This window comes from Eucalyptus grandis, chromosome 7 (assembly GCF_016545825.1).
Source record: "Eucalyptus grandis isolate ANBG69807.140 chromosome 7, ASM1654582v1, whole genome shotgun sequence".
NCBI classification, from domain to species: Eukaryota; Viridiplantae; Streptophyta; class Magnoliopsida; order Myrtales; family Myrtaceae; genus Eucalyptus; species Eucalyptus grandis.
Genome location: NC_052618.1, coordinates 180,420 through 200,256, shown reverse-complemented (window position 1 = coordinate 200,256; position 19,837 = coordinate 180,420). Strand labels below are relative to the sequence as shown.

Sequence of the window (19,837 nt, the reverse complement as noted above, 5' to 3'; positions counted from 1 at the left end):
CTGAAAGTCTGATTCATCACAAAATTTAGCAAAGTCTTGATTTTCAAACTTACCTCCATGGTCTGTCCGTATGCTTGAAATAGCATATCCTTTCTCATTCTGAACTTTCTTGGCAAATTTTGAAAAATGAGAGAAGGTTTCAGACTTACTTACCAAAAAGTGAACCCAAGTAAATCGAGAATAATCATTCACTATCACTAGGCAATATCTCTTTCCACCAATGCTTTTAGTTTTGGTTGGTCCAAAGAGATCCATATGCAGAAACTGCACAACACGATTAGTAGAAACTTGATTTATTGGTTTAAAAGAATTTCTTACCCGTTTTTCCAACACACATGGTATGCATAAGTCAGATTTTTGAAACTTTATATTGGGCAGCCCACGAACAAGGTTCTTGGAAGAAATCTTGGCAATTTGCTTCATGTTGATAAGGCCAAGCTTTCGATGCCAAAGATTTGCTCCATCTTGAATTGAGATTAGACATTGAGATTTTTCTGGTTTTATATCCAGAAGGTAGGGTGTTCCCATGTTTTCACCCAGTAAAAGATTGAGAAAGATCTTTACTAGTTCCTGAGCATACTCCTTCTTGGAAATTGATTTTGAATCAAGTGTCGCACAGTTGGCTAATGCTAAGTAGATTGTAATTTAATTCTTCCACCAAGGAGACATTATTGATTGTAAGACTTCCAATCTTTATAGTTCCACGCCCAACAAATTTTCCTTTGCTATTACCACAAAAAGAGACTTTTCCACAATTCATTTAAACAAGTTTTATAAAATATTTTGAATCTCCAATCATATGTCTTGAATAGCCACTGTCTAAATACCATTTAATATTTTTCTTAATAGTGACCTGCAATTAAAAAAGAGACTCAAGCTTTCTTTGGTACCCACATTTTCTTGGGTCTAGAGGAGTTAGTGCATTATGCAGTCTTTGCCCATTCTTTCTTAACAGGTTTCCAAATCATAGGACATTCTTTCTCAAAATGTTCTAAGCTATTATTGCATTTTGAACATTTGAGAGCACTTCGACCAACATGTTTTACAAAGACTTTTTGAAAATGATTTTTGTAAAGAGTTTTTGTAGGTCTTCGTTTGATTCGTTTCTTCACTTTTGGAAAATCGATTAGAGGAATAGTTTCTGAAGTCATTCCTAATCCTAACTTGTTGAAATAAGATCTTTGTACCGAAAGAATCTTTTCCAACTTTACAGATCCTATTGAAAATCTTTTTGAATTATTTGAAATGTCATTTTTCAAAAATGTATTTTCTTTTCAAAGAGAGTCTACATTTTCTTTTAAAATAACAAAAATTTTGTCTAAATTTTCAAACTTTTCTTTCCAAGAATTTTCTTGTCTCTTATGTGTAAAATTTTCCCTTTTTAGTTCAGAATTCCTCTTAAGAGACGTTTTGAGACTAAGACAAAGTTCATCAATGTATTTCGAGATTTTAATAGGAATTTTTAGATTGCTTACCTCAATTTCACCGTTTGAGTCTGAGTCTGTATCTACCTCAAAGTCTGAGTCTGATTCTGATTTTGTCATTAGACAAATGTTAGCATAATCTTCATCATTTTCTTCGCATTCAATATCACTTCATGTCTCTACTTTGAGAGCCTTCATGTATTTCTCAGCTTTTCCTTTCTTTTTCTTCAACAGAGGACAGTTAGGTCTGATGTGTCCCTTTTTCTTGCATTCAAAACAAATCACATCTTTATTGGCTTCATCATCTTCAGTTGATTTGTTTTGAAACTTTTGAGTGCTTTGTTTCTTCTAGTTAAATGTTCTTCCATTTTTGTTTAGTTTCCTGAACCTCTTTATCATAAGAGCTAATTCTTCATTGTCCATATCATATTCAGAATCTATAACATCTGAATCATTGTTAGATTTCAAAGCAATTGACTTCTTACCTTTAGGATCTTCCTCCTCATTAATTTGCTCCACTTCATAGGACTGAAGTGTGCCAACCAGTTCGTCTATAGAAAGTGGCATGATCCTTTGTGTTTCTCTTATTGAAGTCTTTATGTGATTCTAGTCTTTGGAGAGTTCACGCAACAATTTGTTGACCTTCATTTGGTTAGATATTGGCTGTCCTTGATACTCTAGACCATTTACAATTTCAGTAAAATGACTAAACATATCAGTGATAGATTTCCCTAGTTTTGTCTTGAAGGCTTCATATTGTCCGAGTAGAATATTGATCATTGTTTCTTTCACTCAATTAGTTTCTCCATAGGTGATATACAGCCTATCCCAGACTTTTTTAACTGTTTCACAAGAAGATATTCTGTTATACTTAGTAAAATATAACACACAATATAAAGAGTAAATAACCTTAGCATCAAGAGCTTGTCTCTTGGTTATTTCTTCTTGAGTCATCTCGCTAGCATCTGTAACTTCTTTTCCTCTTTTTCAAACTGATGCAGCTTTAGGAATGATTCATTTTTCTACCACATCCCATTCTAGAGGATATTTCAATCTTAAAAATGCTTTCATCTTGTTTTTCCATATGCTATATTCCTTTCCATCGAAGTAAGATGTTTTGGTGTTGCTCTGGCCTTCAACCAAACCTGGAGCCAACATACTAGCCATAGATCTTTAACTTAGAAGTAAAAACACTTCAATTAAATGAGTATACAGACTCTGATACTAATTGATGTGGCTAGTAAGAACATCTAGATGTGAGTGAATAGATGTTAAAGAAGTTATTGTAGAACTTAACAACTTAATTCGATTTTTGAGAATGATAGACTGAAGATATAAAAGACTATAAATAGTTATATAAGACTACGTATTAAAGTAAAGAGATTAGGGAAAGAGAATGAGAACAAGAAGTTTATAGTGGTTCGGCTTAGACCAAGCCTACGTCCACTCTCCCACACTGACGGCTTACTGGCTGGATTCCACTAAGATCAAAAAGAGATTTTACAGTCTCACGTCCTTGTTTTCACAGTGAGGAAATTTAACCACACTTCCTCAAGTTATCACAAGTGTGTAAACTCTCTCTCTCTTGAGTACAATTAAAGCTCAATAATTGAATCAGCAAAGAATTAGGAGCTTCGGACTTTGGAATTTTTCTTTCATACACACTCTCGAATAACTTGAGCGTCTTGCTTATATACTCATCAATGCCAATATAATCGTTGGCACCTTCCAAAGGAGTTCTTCCAATCAACCCGTTGGATAGAATCAATTAGGGAGATCTCGAGTTATTTAAGGAATATGATGATAACCCACCAATTCTGCTCGCCCATATAATCAGGATCTAGGTTTCTATAAATAGAACCTTCCAAATATACTTTGCCAATCAACAGATTTAATTATCCAAATTGATTTCAATAAGAATAATTGATCACAGGATGCTATCTCCAGCCATGAGATCTTTTTCAGCCGTACGAACCAAATCCTTAAATATATACTCGCATCTGAATAAGATTTCTTCATTAGATAAACTTTTCTTCATCGGTTTGGAAGCTATCAATGAGGGTAGACTTTAAATCTTAAGCCTGGAAGTCTTCAGACTTTGATGATAGAGTCTGCAAGTCTTCAAACTAGACTGATTGAAACGTTTTGTCAACTTCAAAACAAATAAGGAAGTTTTCTCCAACAATATTTTCTTTCTTTGCTTTTTGGCCTTTTTCTTTTCCTTTCGTTGGTGGCTAGCCATTGCCCATAGGCGACAATCGGCCATGGCCAGTCTGCTGGCCTCGCCAACCACAAGGGAGGCCCCATCGGGTGAAGGTGAGCCCCAACGAGGGAAGCCATTGCCTAAGCTTGGCCGGGTGAGGGTAGGCCTCGCCTAGGCTAGATTTGGCGAAGCTGGCCCTTGCACATGGCAGGGTGGCCTTGCTAGGCATCGGTCGGGCGACGACAACATTGGGCGAGGGGAGCCCTTATTGAGGCTTGCACTCGCCCTCGCCCTTGCCCTTGCCCAAGCGGGTGTTGGCCTCACCCAGGCTAGGGCGGCCTCGCCCGACGTCATGGTCTTTTGGCCGACGCCTAGTGAGGTTGCCCCAGGTTGGGCAATGGTCGACCTCACTAGATCTGGCTTGGGTGAGGCCAACCCTTGCTGGGGCTCGCCCTCTCCTTATCGGGCCTTGCTTGTGGCGGGCAAGGCCAGCCGACTGGTCGTGGCCAATCGTCGTCCGTGGGGGATGGTTGGCCATCGGCAAAAGGAAAAGAAAAAGTCCAAAAAGAAAAGAAAGAACAAAATTGGAAAAATAATAAAAATTCAAAAAATATGAAAAAAATTATTAAAATTTGTCCATGTCTACGCAATTGGTATTACATAGCACTGCAGAAGTCCACGTCAGCATTTCTGGTCTAAATTAATCAAACGGATTCAATTGACAAGAAGTGAAAATATTTAGGACTAAATTGACAAAATTAGAAGGTTTATGACTGAATTGACGACTGCAATATGTTTAGGATTTTTTGGATAATTTTCCAAATCAAGAAAAGAGTAAAACTTATGATCCCTTAAAAGACGTGTTTCGTGCCTTTCCTTTATCACTAGCTTACAACTATAGCCTACAGGTGATCCTTGTGGTATACGTGTCATATTAGGCTCGAAGATCAACCTAATATCCTTTTATGTACATCGCAATTTCGGCTGAGATTTCAATCCATGCCAAAATTGGATTAGGTCATGCCTTTTAATGTAAGGTCGATACCTAAAAATGCCCATTTGCCTTTCGCTCGTCTCGAGCTCAACAGGCTTCTCACCTGTTAATCGAGTTTTTGGGCAGAAGTCCAGCACAAGTGCCATAACTTGGTATGGGGGACACTTAAGTGCCATAACTTCAAAATGGTACACTTGAGTGCAAGTTTTCAAAATGGTACACTTGAGTGCCAGTTTTGAAGTTAAATGGGACACTTAAGTGCCACTTCGGAGAAAATCCGACCAAATGGCTGACGTGGCGACTTTCCAGCGAGTTTGGCCTAAAACGGCATCATTTTGCACGCTGACGTGGCGAAGAAAATGCAAAAATGACGCCGTTTTGTGTCTACGTGTAAATAATAATATAAAAATTAATTAAATTAGATTTAAAATTAATTTTATTTAAAATATTTAAAAAAATTAAGAAAAATTTAAAATTTTACAAAATTAAGAAAATATAAAAAAAACAATTAAAAAATTAAGAAAAAATAAGAAAAAAATTAAAAATTAAGAAAAAATTAAAAATTTTAAAAAATTAAGAAAATTTAAAAAAATTTAAAAATTCAGAAAAAATTAAAAAAAAGGGGGGGGGAGGTTGAACGGGGGTGGCAGAGAGCCGAGTCCTCATTGCCGCCGCCTCCCCGTCGCCGGGAAGGGCCGGCGACGGAGGGGGAGGGTCGGCCAAGGTCGCCGGCCCTCGGCCGACCGACGGCGAGGGCCCGCGAGCCCTTGCCGGATGGCGGCGAGGGCCGCGACCCTCGCCCCGGATATGGGTGAGGGCTCGCGGGCCCTCACTGTCCGTCTGGGGGCTAGCAACCCCGGCGGGGAGGCGGCGGCGAGGGCCGAGCCCTCACCCGCCCGTTCGACCCCCTTTTTTTTTTTTTTTTTTTAATTTTCTTAATTTTTTAATATTTTCTTAATTTTTTGAAAAAAATTTGAAAATTTTCTTAATTTTTTAAAATTTAAAATTTTTCTTAATTTTTTAAATTTTTTAAATTTTCTTAGTTTTTTAAAATTTTAAAATTTTTCTTAATTTTTTAAAATTTTAAAATTTTTCTTATTTTTTTAAAATTTTAAATTTTTTCTTAATTTTTATTTTTTTTTAAATTTTCTTAGTTTTTTAAAATTTTAAAATTTTTCTTAATTTTTGAAATTTTTGAAATTTTCTTAATTTTGAAATTTTTAAAATTTTCTTAATTTTTTGAATATTTTAAATAAATTAATTTTAAATCTAATTTAATTAATTTTTATATTATTATTTACATGTAGACACAAAACGGCGTCGTTTTTGCATTTTCTCCGCCACGTTAGCGTGCAAAACGACGCCGTTTTGGATCAAATTCACCGGAAAATAGCCACGTCAGCCATTTAGCTGATTTTCGCTATTTTGAAGTGGCACTTAAGTGTCCCATTTTAGTCCGATATTGGCACTCAAGTGTACCATTTTAAAGTTATGGCACTTAAGTGTCCCTCCGTGCCAAGTTATGGCACTCCAGGTGTCCCAACCTCGAGTTTTGTCTTTTTTTTTGTCAGAACTTGTTAGTCAAGTTTACTTACCACGCTTGGTGATAAAAAAGGAAAAGCGAAAATAAGAAGAAGAAAGAATATGTGCACGCTAAGTTTAAGTAGATATGATCATAATTCAACAACACGTTGGGCTTGCGCACGTCAATAAGATTCTAAAAGCCCAACAAGATTCCAAAATACAGTTTTAAGTTACTTTGCGAATGGTAGGTAATTCATTTTTGGTCTCAACGTCGAATACTCCGAAACACCCTTAAATGGGTCCGTTCAAGCCCGGGCATTGTAAGAACAACATTTAACATTTTTGAATTCGTTGAACAGCTCCGAGCGATGATTCGCAAGCCCGATATCTGAACCGGCCCGCATGTACTGGGCTATTAATCAGATTTACAATTTTTCCTTTTTAAAGTAGAGAGAGGGAGGGGTTTATTTTTTGGAGGGAAGGCAATCGGGGAGCTGCGGATGGACGGTGGGGATCAGATTGGACGCCATGGAAACCTTCCCTACAACACCCCCCCCCCTCCCCCCCCTTCTCCCATGATCTGTCGCCCGCCATTCTTGCAACTCCCGAATCCTTTCTTCATCTTCGCTTTCTTTCTGCCCTGTCTACATGTATTAGCGTGCGTAAGGTAACTCTCCACTTGTATTCTGCATAGTAGACAAGGCTCGGACATGGAATTTGTCGCATTTGCACCATTCGTTCCTTGGCCTATATTGAAGAAAGTTCCATGAAATGATGTTATTATGAGCGACGATCTGCACAGCCCTTGCCTCAGCTTGTGAGGGTTGGTTGGTGGCCCTCAGTCAACCATGGCAAGGGTCAAACGACGCTCATTGTGCCCTAATGATGCTCACGTCCTTGCGCGAGCGACACGAGAGTTGTGTGACCTTCAATCTCGCTCGACCATAGCCAGCTCTATGTCTGTCTTCCGTGACCATGGCCAGCCCTTTAAGTGTTACTAAACTGATTTGAAATTATTATCAGTAATGGCTCCTCTCTTAAGCTCTTTTGTTTATGGTTAAATATAATTTATCATTTAACTGGAATACCATATATACGCAAATTTAGGACAAAACCCCCGCCAAAGAAAGTCTAACCCATCGGGAGTATAGCTTAATACTGATGGTCAAACAAGATTTGCTCAAAAAGCGTCTTAAAAACAATCCAGAAGCAGAAAAATCAGAATTGCAGAGAACGGTAGAACCACTCTCTCTTGCGACTTTACTTCTATACAGAGATGGTGACGATCATCGGGTCAGATCCTGTTGAAAGCAAATCTGATCAGTTCGTTTACACAACAAGAAACAAGACTACACACACCCAAACATCTCAAGGACCTCTGATGGCAAATCCGACAAAGCTGCAGTTTGAAGAGTACTTAAAATTTCTACTGGGTATAGTTTGCAGAAGTAACATCCGACAAAGAGTTAAAGCGTACATTTTGCAGAGTGTTGTCATCTCCACTGCGGGCAAAGTTCTGGCGGAGACTGCCGGCAAATTGAAGCGTGCAATCTTTAGTCAATCTTGGCTTTGACAATACGACTGGGAGTGGGACTATCCACAGCAGAATGGTCAACGAAGGGAATGGTCAACGAAGTGTACTTCCCATATCTGCCTCTTCCGCTTCCTCTTCCTCTGCTTCTTCTTCTTCTTCCTTCACCCTGGCTTTCGATTAGATTGATTGAGATATGAACGTTTGGGTGGGGAGATGCAATCACTCAGATTGCTTCGCCTCTGCGCTATCTCCCTCCCACTCTTGGGAGAACTTTTGAAGAAAAGGAGGAGGCAAAAGAAAAGAAAGGAGGGTCTGGCGAGAAAAAAAGGAAAAAGAAGAGAGGGAGATAAAGAAAAAGGAGTCGAAGGATAGGAGAAAGAAGAAAGCGGGAGAAGGGGAAAATTCGCGCACTAATGATCCGGGTAATTTGCCAAGCTGACTCAACACTGTATCCCGATGCTTGGTAAGTGCTTGTGCTCTCATTCGTTCAACCGGAGTAGTTTTGGATTTAGGACTTGAAATTTGAAATTATTGAAGATTTGTGCAACGAAGTCTGTCTTTTAAGTCGTTGAATTGCGTATTTATATAGAAACGATAGTTTAGAGTGTTGTGAAACTATAAGATTTTATGGGGATCTCGATTTGAACTTACGATTTACCCAAAATGAAATTTCGAAATTTGTCGCATGTGCTGTCAACTTCCGAACAAATATTCGGGGCTGAATTTCAGCCATTTCTGGTGAGTTTTGTGATAACCAAGTTGGGATTCTTGTAGTATGTTGAAAGCGCTTTTTATTAACTATAAACATGTTTGGAACGGAGTTTGGTGGAGAAAGTGATGGTGTGATAAAGTTTGTGAATGGCTCGAATAATCGCTTTGGGTATGTGATTGGTAGTATAGTTGTTTCGTAGTTGAGATAATGTGTTACTCATTTTAACATTGTTTGTTGCTTATTTGATAGGATTGCGAATTCGACGATTTGAGTAACATTTGTTATTTGGTCGTAGGTGTTCCGAGGTGAGTGGTGCTATCTCTTCTAAGAATTTTTAAACCCATGTTTTCAAAATGATAAAGGGGATCTATACTTAGAATCAAGGAAGACTAGGTTAGTTGTAGCAGGTATGTTATCCCATAACAGGCGAACCTCTATTCAAGCCTTTCAGGAGCTGCCTTTTAGCTGTGAACTATTCAGAAATTTGGATTAGAGATGCTCAAAGATGCTAGGAAAGTAACATCTCTAACTTAATCGAGCTGCGTTTCTCAAAGGATCGTACTAAGCTGGAGAAGAAGTGTGTAGAGAGAAACGAAGAGAATTTGCATAAGCACACACTTTACTTCAAGGACTTTGCCCAAAACATTACATCATCTTTATCTTTTATAGGCATTAAGAGGTCACAAAAAACAAAAACCAAACTCATGGGTCTTAAAACACACAAAGGCTCCGGAATTCCTGGTTGGGAATTATTATAGGCGATATGAATGATGACTATGAATAGTAATTTCCCTAACATATTGCTACATAATTTTATTATAATGACTTGTGCTACAGTAAAACTTTTGCTACAAGTCTTATTTGCCATCTCGAGAGTTATAGTGATAATTTGAATCATCGAAATTGATAATAGGTGGAGATTTTGCCAAGGGAAAATTTTGGTCGCATTGTCATTAGTTGTTATATCATGACCATGGTTTAATGTTGAGCAACAGAATGGTCAACGAAGTGTACTATTGATATGTCATTTTAATTTAGTCGATGAAATGGACCATTGGCATGTGATTTGAGATTAATCTTTGGAATAGATTATTGATGTGTGGTTTCATATGAGATTAATAAATGGAATAGACCATTGATGTATGACATGGGATTAATCAATGGAATAGATCATTGACGTGTAAATTGATGAAATTGATGAATGGATTTGATTATCGATATTTGTTTTGATATTATTATAAAATGAATATTTCTACTATAAATACAGCTATGTTAAAGCATATTTAACTTATTTTCTTATTGTTATATTTTGAATTTTGGATTAAAAGAGTTGTGGTTTTTGGTTGCAAGTATGCATAATGGGTGCGCGATTCGTTTAGAACAGATGTATTGCTCGTTGAGCCGTGGTCGCTCACCCATTTATTTTCCAAACTTTTTTTTTCCAGGTTCCTCATCTAACAATAAGTACTATGAGAGTGATATCGATGAAGAGACTTTAGGAATTGTTTTTGGGAGTTTTGAGGCCGCGCCCTTTGGGCGGAAGGACGGCCGTCTCATCTCCTATTCGTGATGGTTTTGGGCGTGACATTTTGTAGTATCAGAACTTTGATTATGATCTTTTATTGGGTAGATTTTGTAAAGATGCTGTGAGGTTGTATGTTAGAATGCGTCAATCTTTTGTTAAGTACTGGAATGGATGATTCATTTTTAGTCCATGCAGTTATGGATCTTGATTTGGAGAAGCTTATTTGGCTTTATAAAGTGTATCAAGGGCAAACGAGTTGTTACTTTTGATATGAAGAATGTATCTTAAGGTTCTTGAGGTGAGATTTTGAGAAAGAGATAAAGAGTCATTGTGGTGACTCGCACTAAGCAAGAGATGAGCCCCAAATTGATTTAACTGAAGATTATAAAGTAATGATTTCTCAGTTGCGAATCGCGTGTTCAAAAAGTGTGTGTTTCAGATGAATGATAAAGAGTCACATGGAAATATAGTGGAGTTAAATATATATATTCTCGATGTTATTTTAGGGGTTGTTTGGTTATCCTCACATTGTGATACTGTTATGATTATTTGTAGACTTAAAAGATATAGAAAATAATGTTGTGAAGTTGGAAAGTATTATTGTTGTTGGATATGTTTCTTGAGAATCTATTAGGCTTGTCTTCTTATAGGGAAATTGGTTTTGGTATTGATTAGATACTTGATGTATAATTTTTTTAAGGTACCACATTGAATGGCACTTTCTAAACTTGAAAAAGAAAAGGAGATGATGAGCCTATAATTATTTTCAGAGCAAGATATGGCCATTAGGAATTTCTTATCATGCCTCTTGAATTAATAGATGTGCCTTTTGCTTTCATGTATTTGATCAACAGAGTATTCAAAGAGTGTATAAATAGATTTATTGTGGTGTTCATAAAAGACATTGACTTACTAGAAGAGCTTACAAATCATTGTCATAACCTTGAGTCTTGTTGGGTCTCGCTTCCAAGTATCCCCTGCATTTTTCAACATGGAAATTCTATTTTGCTGACTTCTTTGAATGGTTGTGGCATGGAAATATTTTGTATTTTTATCACCCCACTTCAGCCACTCTATTCTCGATCTCAAGCCCCAGTACATTTGTTCTGCATAGATTCTCAATTTGTTCCGTAAGTTTTTGCTGTTTATTTCTATGTGCAGGTAAGCTCTAGAAATTAATTTCTCCTTGCAACTCATCTCTTAGGTCATTAATCCGCTTCAGGTTGTTTAGAAAAGTTATCTTGCTCCGTTTGGCTAAAGCTAATGACATAGCTTTTAATTTCAGTACCGAATCCTCAGTAGTTAGGCCAGGTTCATTCCAAGTATCCTTAATGATCCTACCACACTCCTCATTTTCCAACCAAAAGGCCTCAACTATGAAGGCTTTGCTCCTCTTCACCGGTTCAACTAATAGAGAGAGTAAAATTGGGCTATGGTTTTATTCATTCAAAAATTTTGAATTCGTAAAACAGCTCCGAGCAATGATTCATAAGCCCGATATCTGACAAAGCTGCCGTTTGATGAGTATTTAAAATTTCTACTGGGTATAGTTTGCAGAAGTAACATCCGACAAAGAGTTAAAGCGTACATTTTGCAGGGTGTTTTCATCTCCACTGCCGGCAAAGTTCTGGTGGAGACTGCCGGCAAATTGCAGCGTGCAATCTTTAGTCAATCTCGGCTATGACAATACGACTGGGAGTGGGAATATCCACAGCAGCTTGGGGATCACATAAATGAGATTGATCCACAAGTCTATCGGCCGGTACTTTAACCACATCATGGCGAACCCCAATGTCAGAGACCAAACGACTGATGCAATACCTGCCATAACTCACAGCTGCCAGACCACCAACTGCCAGACGACGAACACGGGTCGTCAAGAATGTAAGTGTAGACGACATATGACAGCACTTTTAGCAGCCTGAAAAGCTACTTCTTGCCCACTTCGGCCTACGCTAATTGCTGTCTCCACAAGAAGACCCGTTTTACAGTAGATAGCAAAGTCCTCACAGTTGTTCTTGAAAAGATTGTAGCCTCCAAAGCCATTCTGGAGGAGGTAAAAGGCACGGTGAAGCACATCTTCAGGGGGGTCGGATTTCGCAAGGGTGCAAGTCCCTCCTCGAGCGCTAGCAAGATGGAAAGCACGGGACACACCGTACTCAAAAAGGTAGAGGTTTCCACCTGAAAGGAAGCAGTCGATGCACGAAGAGATGACACCATCAAGCCTCGACTGATCTCCGCATATCTCGCATTCTGTGCTGATGGGAGGAGAGGGAGATGAGCTCGAATTGATGCGGTCTAACACAGTCCCTGTGCCGATTTTGTGTCCTTCCCCTTGGGTGAAGTGAATAACCTTCCCTTCACCAACGTATATTCCTGTTCGCGAACTCAAAAGCGACACTCTTTTCAGTATGCGAAAGCAGCTAAGTCCATAGAAGGTACGTGCTTGTAAAGTGTAAGAATTATTGTGGCCCATATTATGTGATTTATTATATGGTTTAATAATGATTGAAATGTTATAAATAATATTGGTTATGGGAAGGTACGACTTTAATAAAATGAAATGGTATATTGCTTTGATGGAAGGCACATTTTCAACGAACGTATAAATAGAGTTCGGTCCTCTCTCCACCCACATACGAACAACAGTAACCAAAATAAACGTATTCTCTCCTCCATCAATTGAATACATTAAGGTTTAGTGGGTTAAGGGAGAAAAATCGGATTTCTCCTTTTGGTTCGAGATCATTGGGTTTTCTACAACGATCATCATCAAGCGTAGCGCTATGGATAAAGGTATGTCTTCATCCAATTGTGAGAATCATAAAGATCAAAGATCGATGATTTGTTATGAGTTTCCACATCAAGTTTTATATGAATTATATTCTAACAGTTGGTATAAGAGCGTTTGGTTTATGATCTCATGATTTTTCCGTTTAAAGAAATATTATAGTTGATGTTTGATGATTTGTTGAACGATCATGTTCGTAGTATTTGTTGTTGTTGAAATGTTTTGGAAAGTTCTGTTAAAGAAAATCTGAATGATGGAACGTTTTTTTATGGACTAAAATGGTGAAGAAAAGTTACTGTGTGTGCACGAGTGGAAAAGGACAAAAATGGTGGAATTCGGAATTTTGAGAGCAAGAAGAAACTCGCCGGTTCCGGGTAAAATCCAGCAACCCACCGCTTGATTTCGGACCCACACCGTCGCACTGTCATGAGGAACATCAGCCATGATTTTTCCGGTATATTGGTGTTCGCCGGAGGCTAATCGAGCGGCGGAAGCGGCGGTGGTGGAGTTTTTGTGTTCTGAAAATTTTGGTTAGATTTGGGGCCAATTTCTTGGTCATTTTTGCCGAAACTTAAACCCATGTGGTCGTGCCGGCATACTCTTCAAAACCCATTATTTATTTGTGTCTGGGATGGGCTACCGGAGAAGAAGCGGCCGGCGAAACCGCGTCGGAACGGCGAAAAACGGCGAAGAATCGCGTCTGTGCGCGAGGAAGAAGGCGCGTGGGCTCCACGCGCGCGCTGCGGTTGCAGGCGCGTGGAACCCACGTGCCACGCGCCTTCACGCGCGCGCAAGCGCTGCACGCGTGGGATCCACGCGCGCGGGGCTTCCCGCGCGTTGGACGCGCGCGTGTGGGGCACGCACCCGCGGCGGATGAAGGCGCGTGCTTGGCACGCGCCTGACGTCCCCGCGCGCCCTTTTTACGTTTTTGCCCCTATGTCATTTTTAAAATTCTAATTTTGCCCTTCTCGCAATTTATTTATTGTTATGCCCCTGTTTAATTAATAATTACAATTCTGCCATTGCTGATTATTTACCATTTTGCCCCTAGATATTAAATTTATGATTCTGCCCTTATGGAATTATGATTTTACAATTTTGCCCTTATGCTTTAATTGCATTTTATCCTTGTGAGCAAATTTGGTAAATAGTTGTATTTTACAATATTGAAAATTCATATTATTAATGGTTTGTTAGTCACCAAAGTGGCCGAACCTTGAAGTCTTTTGAATTTTTTTTGATATTGTAAATTATTTTATTCAATTACCCATGATTAAGTGATGCTATATATGAAATTGATATGTTTTATATCATTATTGGAGTTATGGGTATATTGAAGTTCATTTATTATAAGAACTTAGGGATTAACCCAAAGGTTAATTATTTTCTTATAATTCATGAACATGATGGTTGATAATTAATATGATTTGTTAAATTTGTTTGTATATCCAAAGATAACAAATAAATTTTAATAAGATATATTTACAATTATCAAATAAAAGTTATTAGCATCATATGGTTCATATATATTTGTATATCATAGGATCGCCCAAAGGAGAACTATGATGTGCATGTGTAGTTTAGTTTAATATGATTATATGATATTCTCAAAGCATTAATGTATGAGTATTTTCTTGCACATTTGCAGTATCTCGTACTGTTTCACTCCATTCGCACGCCTCATATGTTCCCTTATTCAATGGGATAAATTTTCCTGATTGGAGTGAACAAGTCCAGTTTCACTTAGGTGTTCTGGATCTTGATTTAGCACTTCAAGCTGAGAAACCAGCTGCTATTACTGATGAAAGTAGCAATGATGAAAAGTCTTTCCATAAAGCTTGGGAAAGATCAAACAGATTGAGCTTAATGTTCATGCGAATGACAGTTGCAAACAACTTAAAGACTTCTCTTCCCAAGACTAACAATGCTAAGGAATTTATGAAATTTGTGGAAGAGCGTTCTCAAACTGCCGATAAGTCACTACTTGGTACACGATGAGCACACCGACCACCATGAAATATGATGGTTCGCGTACCATGCATGAGCATATACTTGAGATGACCAATTTAGCAGCAAAGTTAAGGACTTTGGGAATGAATGTGGATGAGTACTTTTTAGTACAATTTATACTTAATTCCTTACCTCATGAGCAATATGGGCCATTTCAAATGAATTACAACACTATAAAGGATAAGTGGAATGTAAACGAATTGACCAGTATGTTAGTTCAAGAGGAAACAAGGATAAAGAATCAAAAGGCTCATTCTGTTCATCTCTCAAGTCATCAAGAAGTTCGAAAGAATTTTAAGAGGAAAGGTGGAAGGAGCAAGAAGAAAGGACTACACATCATGAATGACTCTTCAAAGGCTTCTCAAATCCACAAGAAGGAACGCAATCTTATTAAGTGTCATTTTTGCAACAAAATTGGACACTTGAAGAAAGATTGCCTGAAATGTAAGGCTTGGTTTGAAAAGAAAGGTAAGCCTTGTGCTTTAGTATGTTTTGAATCAAACTTTACTGAAGTTCCTTATAATACTTGTTGGATTGATTCTGGTGCCACCACTCATGTGTCAAATACGATGCAGGGATTTCTTACGATCCAAACTATAAAGCCAAATGAAAGTTATGTAATTACGGGGAACAGAGACAAAGCTCCAGTTGAAGGCATTGGCACTTATCGTTTGATTTTAGATACTGGGCATTATTTGGATTTATTTCGAACCCTTTATGTACCTACATTTTCTCGCAATTTAGTTTCTTTGCCAAGACTTGATGTGGCGGGATTTTATTGTAAGTTTGGATCTGAATCTTTCAGTCTATTTAAGAGTGATAGTCTTATTGAACTGGAACTTTATGTGATGGTCTCTACAAATTTAGACTTGATAATACTTTTGTTGAGACATTAATGACCTTGCATCATAATGTTGGCACTAAACGAAGTTTGGTGAATGAAAATTCTGCTTACTTGTGGCATAAACGGCTGGGTCATATATCCAAAGAAAGAATGCAAAGATTAGTGAAGAATGAAATTCTTCCAAATTTGGATTTTACTGACCTTGGAGTGTGTATTGATTGTATTAAAGGTAAACAAACAAAGCACACTAAGAAAGGTGCCACAAGAAGCACAAAGCTTCTTGAAATTATACATACTGACATATGTGGTCCTTTTGATGTTCCATCTTTTGGTAAGGAAAGTTATTTCATAACCTTTATTGATGATTTTTCACGTTATGGTTACATTTATGTATTGCATGATAAGTCTCAATCAGTGAATGCACTTGAAGTGTATATTAAAGCAGTTGAGAGGCAATTAGATAGAAAGGTGAAAATAGTAAGATCGGATAGAGGTGGTGAATATTATGGAAAATATGATGAATCGGGACAATGTCCAGGTCCATTTGCTAAATTCCTTGAAAGACATGGCATTTGTGCTCAATACACAATGCCGGGTACACCACAACAAAATGGTGTAGCGAAAGGCGTAACCGTACTTTAATGGAAATGGTTAGGAGTATGATGAGTAATTCATCTTTACCCTTATCTTTGTGGATGTATGCTTTAAAGACTTCTATGTACTTATTAAATAGGGTTCTAGTAAGGCAGTTCAAAAACTCCATTTGAACTGTGGACGGGAAGGAAACCTAGTTTACGACACCCGCATGTTTTGGGTTGTCAAGCGAAGTAAGAATTTACAATCCACATGAAAGAAAATTGGATTCAAGAACGACCGAGTGGTTATTTCATTGGTTATGCAGAGAAATCCAAAGGGTATAAATTTTATTGTCCTAATCATAGTACAAGAATTGTTGAATCTGGAAATGCTAGGTTCATTGAGAATGGTGACATCAGTGGGAGTGAAAGAATGCGTGATGCTTGCATTCAAGAAGTAAGGGTAGAAGTTCCTATGCTTAAAGCTTCTAAAGTTGTTGTTTCTGATATTGTAGTACAATCTAACAATAATCGAGAACAACGAACACTCAATAATGGAGATGTCAATAATGAACTTCCAATAACCGAGTCACAAGAAATAGCATTAAGGAGATCTCAAAGAGAAAAGAGGTCGGCTATTTCGATGACTATATGGTTTATCTACAAGAGTCGAAATTGACTTAGGAATTGGAAATGATCCAGATTCATTTTCCCAAGTCATGGAATGTGAAGATTCTAATGAATGGTTTAATGCCATGGAAGAAGAGTTAAAATCCATGCATCAAAATCAAGTTTGGGATATAGTTGAATTGCCTAAAGGATGTAAGAAGGTCGGGTGTAAATGGGTCTTTAAGACCAAGCGCGACTCAAAAGGCAATATTGAACGACATAAAGCTAGACTTGTTGCAAAGGGTTTTACTCAGAAAGAAGGCATTGACTATAAAGAGACATTTTCACCAGTCTCTAAGAAGGACTCACTTAGAATCATTATGGCTTTGGTGGCTTATTATGACTTGGAGTTACACCAAATGGATGTAAAAACCGCATTTCTTAATGGGAATTTAGATGAAGAGGTTTATATGGACCAACCCGAAGGCTTTTCAGTTATAGGAAAGGAACACATGGTATGTAAATTAAAGAAGTCAATATATGGACTTAAACGAGCTTCCCGGCAATGGTATCTTAAGTTTAACGATACCATAACTTCATTTGGATTTAAGGAAAACACTGTTAATCGGTGTATATATATGAAGATTAGTGGGAGCAAGTTTATTTTTCTAGTTCGTATGTTGATGATATTTTGCTTGTTGCTAATGATCTTGGTTTGTTACATGAAACCAAGAAATTTCTCTCTAAGAATTTTGAAATGAAGGATATGGGAGAGGCAACATATGTGATAGGAATAGAAATATTCCGTGATAGATCACAAGGATTATTAGGATTGTCTCAGAAAGCCTACATTGAGAAAATTTTAGAGAGATTTAATATGAGTAAATGTTCAGCAGGAATAGTTCCAATTCAGAAAGGTGATAAATTTAGCCTTATGCAATGTCCGAAAAGTGAATTGGAACGAGGACAAATGAATAATATTCCTTATGCATCTATTGTAGGAAGCTTAATGTATGCACAAACTTGCACTGCACGGACATCAGTTTCTTTGTCGAATCTTTGGGTAGGTATCAAAGTAATCCTGGAATGGATCATTGGAAAGCTGCAAAGAAAGTTCTTAGATACTTGCAAGGAACGAAGAATCATATGCTCACTTATAAAAGATCTGATCATCTCGAGGTGATTGGATATTCAGATTCAGACTTAGCCGGATGTGTCGATACAAGAAAATCAACATTTGGTTACTTGTTTCTTCTGGCTTGAGGGGCAATTTCATGGAAGAGTGCGAAGCAGTCAGTTATTGCTGCATCCACTATGGAAGCTGAATTTGTGGCATGCTTTGAGGCCACAATTCATGGATTATGGCTGCGGAATTTTATTTCAGGGCTTGTGATCGTCGATAGTATTGCCAAGCCGCTGAAAATCTATTGTGATAACTCTGCAGCAGTTTTCTTCTCTAAGAACGACAAGTATTCTAAGGGTGCTAAGCATATGGAGATCAAATACTTGTCTGTCAAATAAGAAGTTCAGAAACAAAGAGTGTCAATTGAGCACATTAGCACCAATCTTATGATAGCAGATCCCTTAACAAAAGGATTGCCGCCCAAAACATTTAATGAGCATGTTGAAAGGATGGGCATTATTGGGCGTCATTAATGTTTGTATTATGATTGTATTAAGTTTATGTATTTGACACTTTGAGCTCACTTACATGTTTCTGATATTTCCTGTTTTCTATTTAGTATACATTATGGAAATAGATTAATGTTAAACATGATAGTTTCTAAAGAAACATTATGGTTGGACTATTACCGTACTTCTCATTTATGGATCATGTTAAGTAAAGTGCTATAGTTGTAGTACATAGAAGGGACTATGTCGATTAATGACATATAACCGCTATGACTCGCATTAGTTTTCTTTACTTAATTGTGATTATTATGTGATTGCCAATTTAACGAAATTTTATAGCATAATCTTATTGTGCACATTATAGTCTTCATTAAACCATGAAAGGAGAATCATATGGGCCAAGTGGGAGAATGTAAGAATTATTGTGGCCCATATTATGTGATTTATTATATGGTTTAATAATGATTGAAATGTTATAAATAATATTGGTTATGAGAAGGTACGAATTTAATAAAATGAAATGGTATATTGCTTTGATGGAAGGCACATTTTCAACGAACGTATAAATAGAGTCCGGTCCTCTCTCCACCCACATACGAACAACAGTAACCAAAATAAACGTATTCTCTCCTCCATCAATTGAATACATTAAGGTTTAGTGGGTTAAGGGAGAGAAATCGGATTTCTCCTTTTGGTTCGAGATCATTGGGTTTTCTACAACGATCATCATCAAGCGTAGCGCTATGGATAAAGGTATGTCTTCATCCAATTGTGAGAATCATGAAGATCAAAGATCAATGATTTGTTATGAGTTTCCGCATCAAGTTTTATATGAATTATATTCTAACATAAAGAACATAATCCGGACGATCAAAGGATGGAAAGAATTCGACCTCCTTCAGTTGACAGGAGTAACCAACGATTCAGAAATAGCAAAGGGAGCACAAGCTAAGCAAGGACGGACAAAGGGCTGGCAGACTTCCAAAAGGGTCAAGGGGATTCGATCTCTCTGCCACGTTGAATAAGACTACTCATCATAAAACATCTCATTTTATACAAAAATCAGCAACGTTGCCACAACTATATTAGCAGAAGTGGTAAAAACAGGATAGAAAATACACCAAGAGAAGGAAAACGACCTCTCTCACAGACCCACAAGGGCAAAGCTCCTATATATGAAACTAGGAAAGGAAATTATCAATCATGTGAAGAATGGAGCAATTTTATAGCCAAAAAAAAAAAAAAAAGCAGAGGAGTTGAGGCGAAATCATCTCAGCCACCATCATCATCATCGTCGCAAAAAAGATTGCATTGGGAAAAAGCAAGAAAAAGGGAACGTGCCGTGGCCCGCGTAGAGGTAAAAGTGACGCCAATAGTAGATGTGATCCCCAGGCTTGAGTTGGTCCCTCTCGATCTTGTTGGACAGCACTCCCATCTCTGCCTCTTCCGCTTCTTGTTCC

At 37.7% G+C, this 19,837-nt stretch overlaps 1 pseudogene; it reads right to left on the bottom strand.

Annotated features, from left to right (window-relative positions):
* Positions 1-11,426: 11,426 nt before the first annotated feature.
* Positions 11,427-12,392, bottom strand: LOC120295644 (annotated as a pseudogene).
* Positions 12,393-19,837: the final 7,445 nt, after the last annotated feature.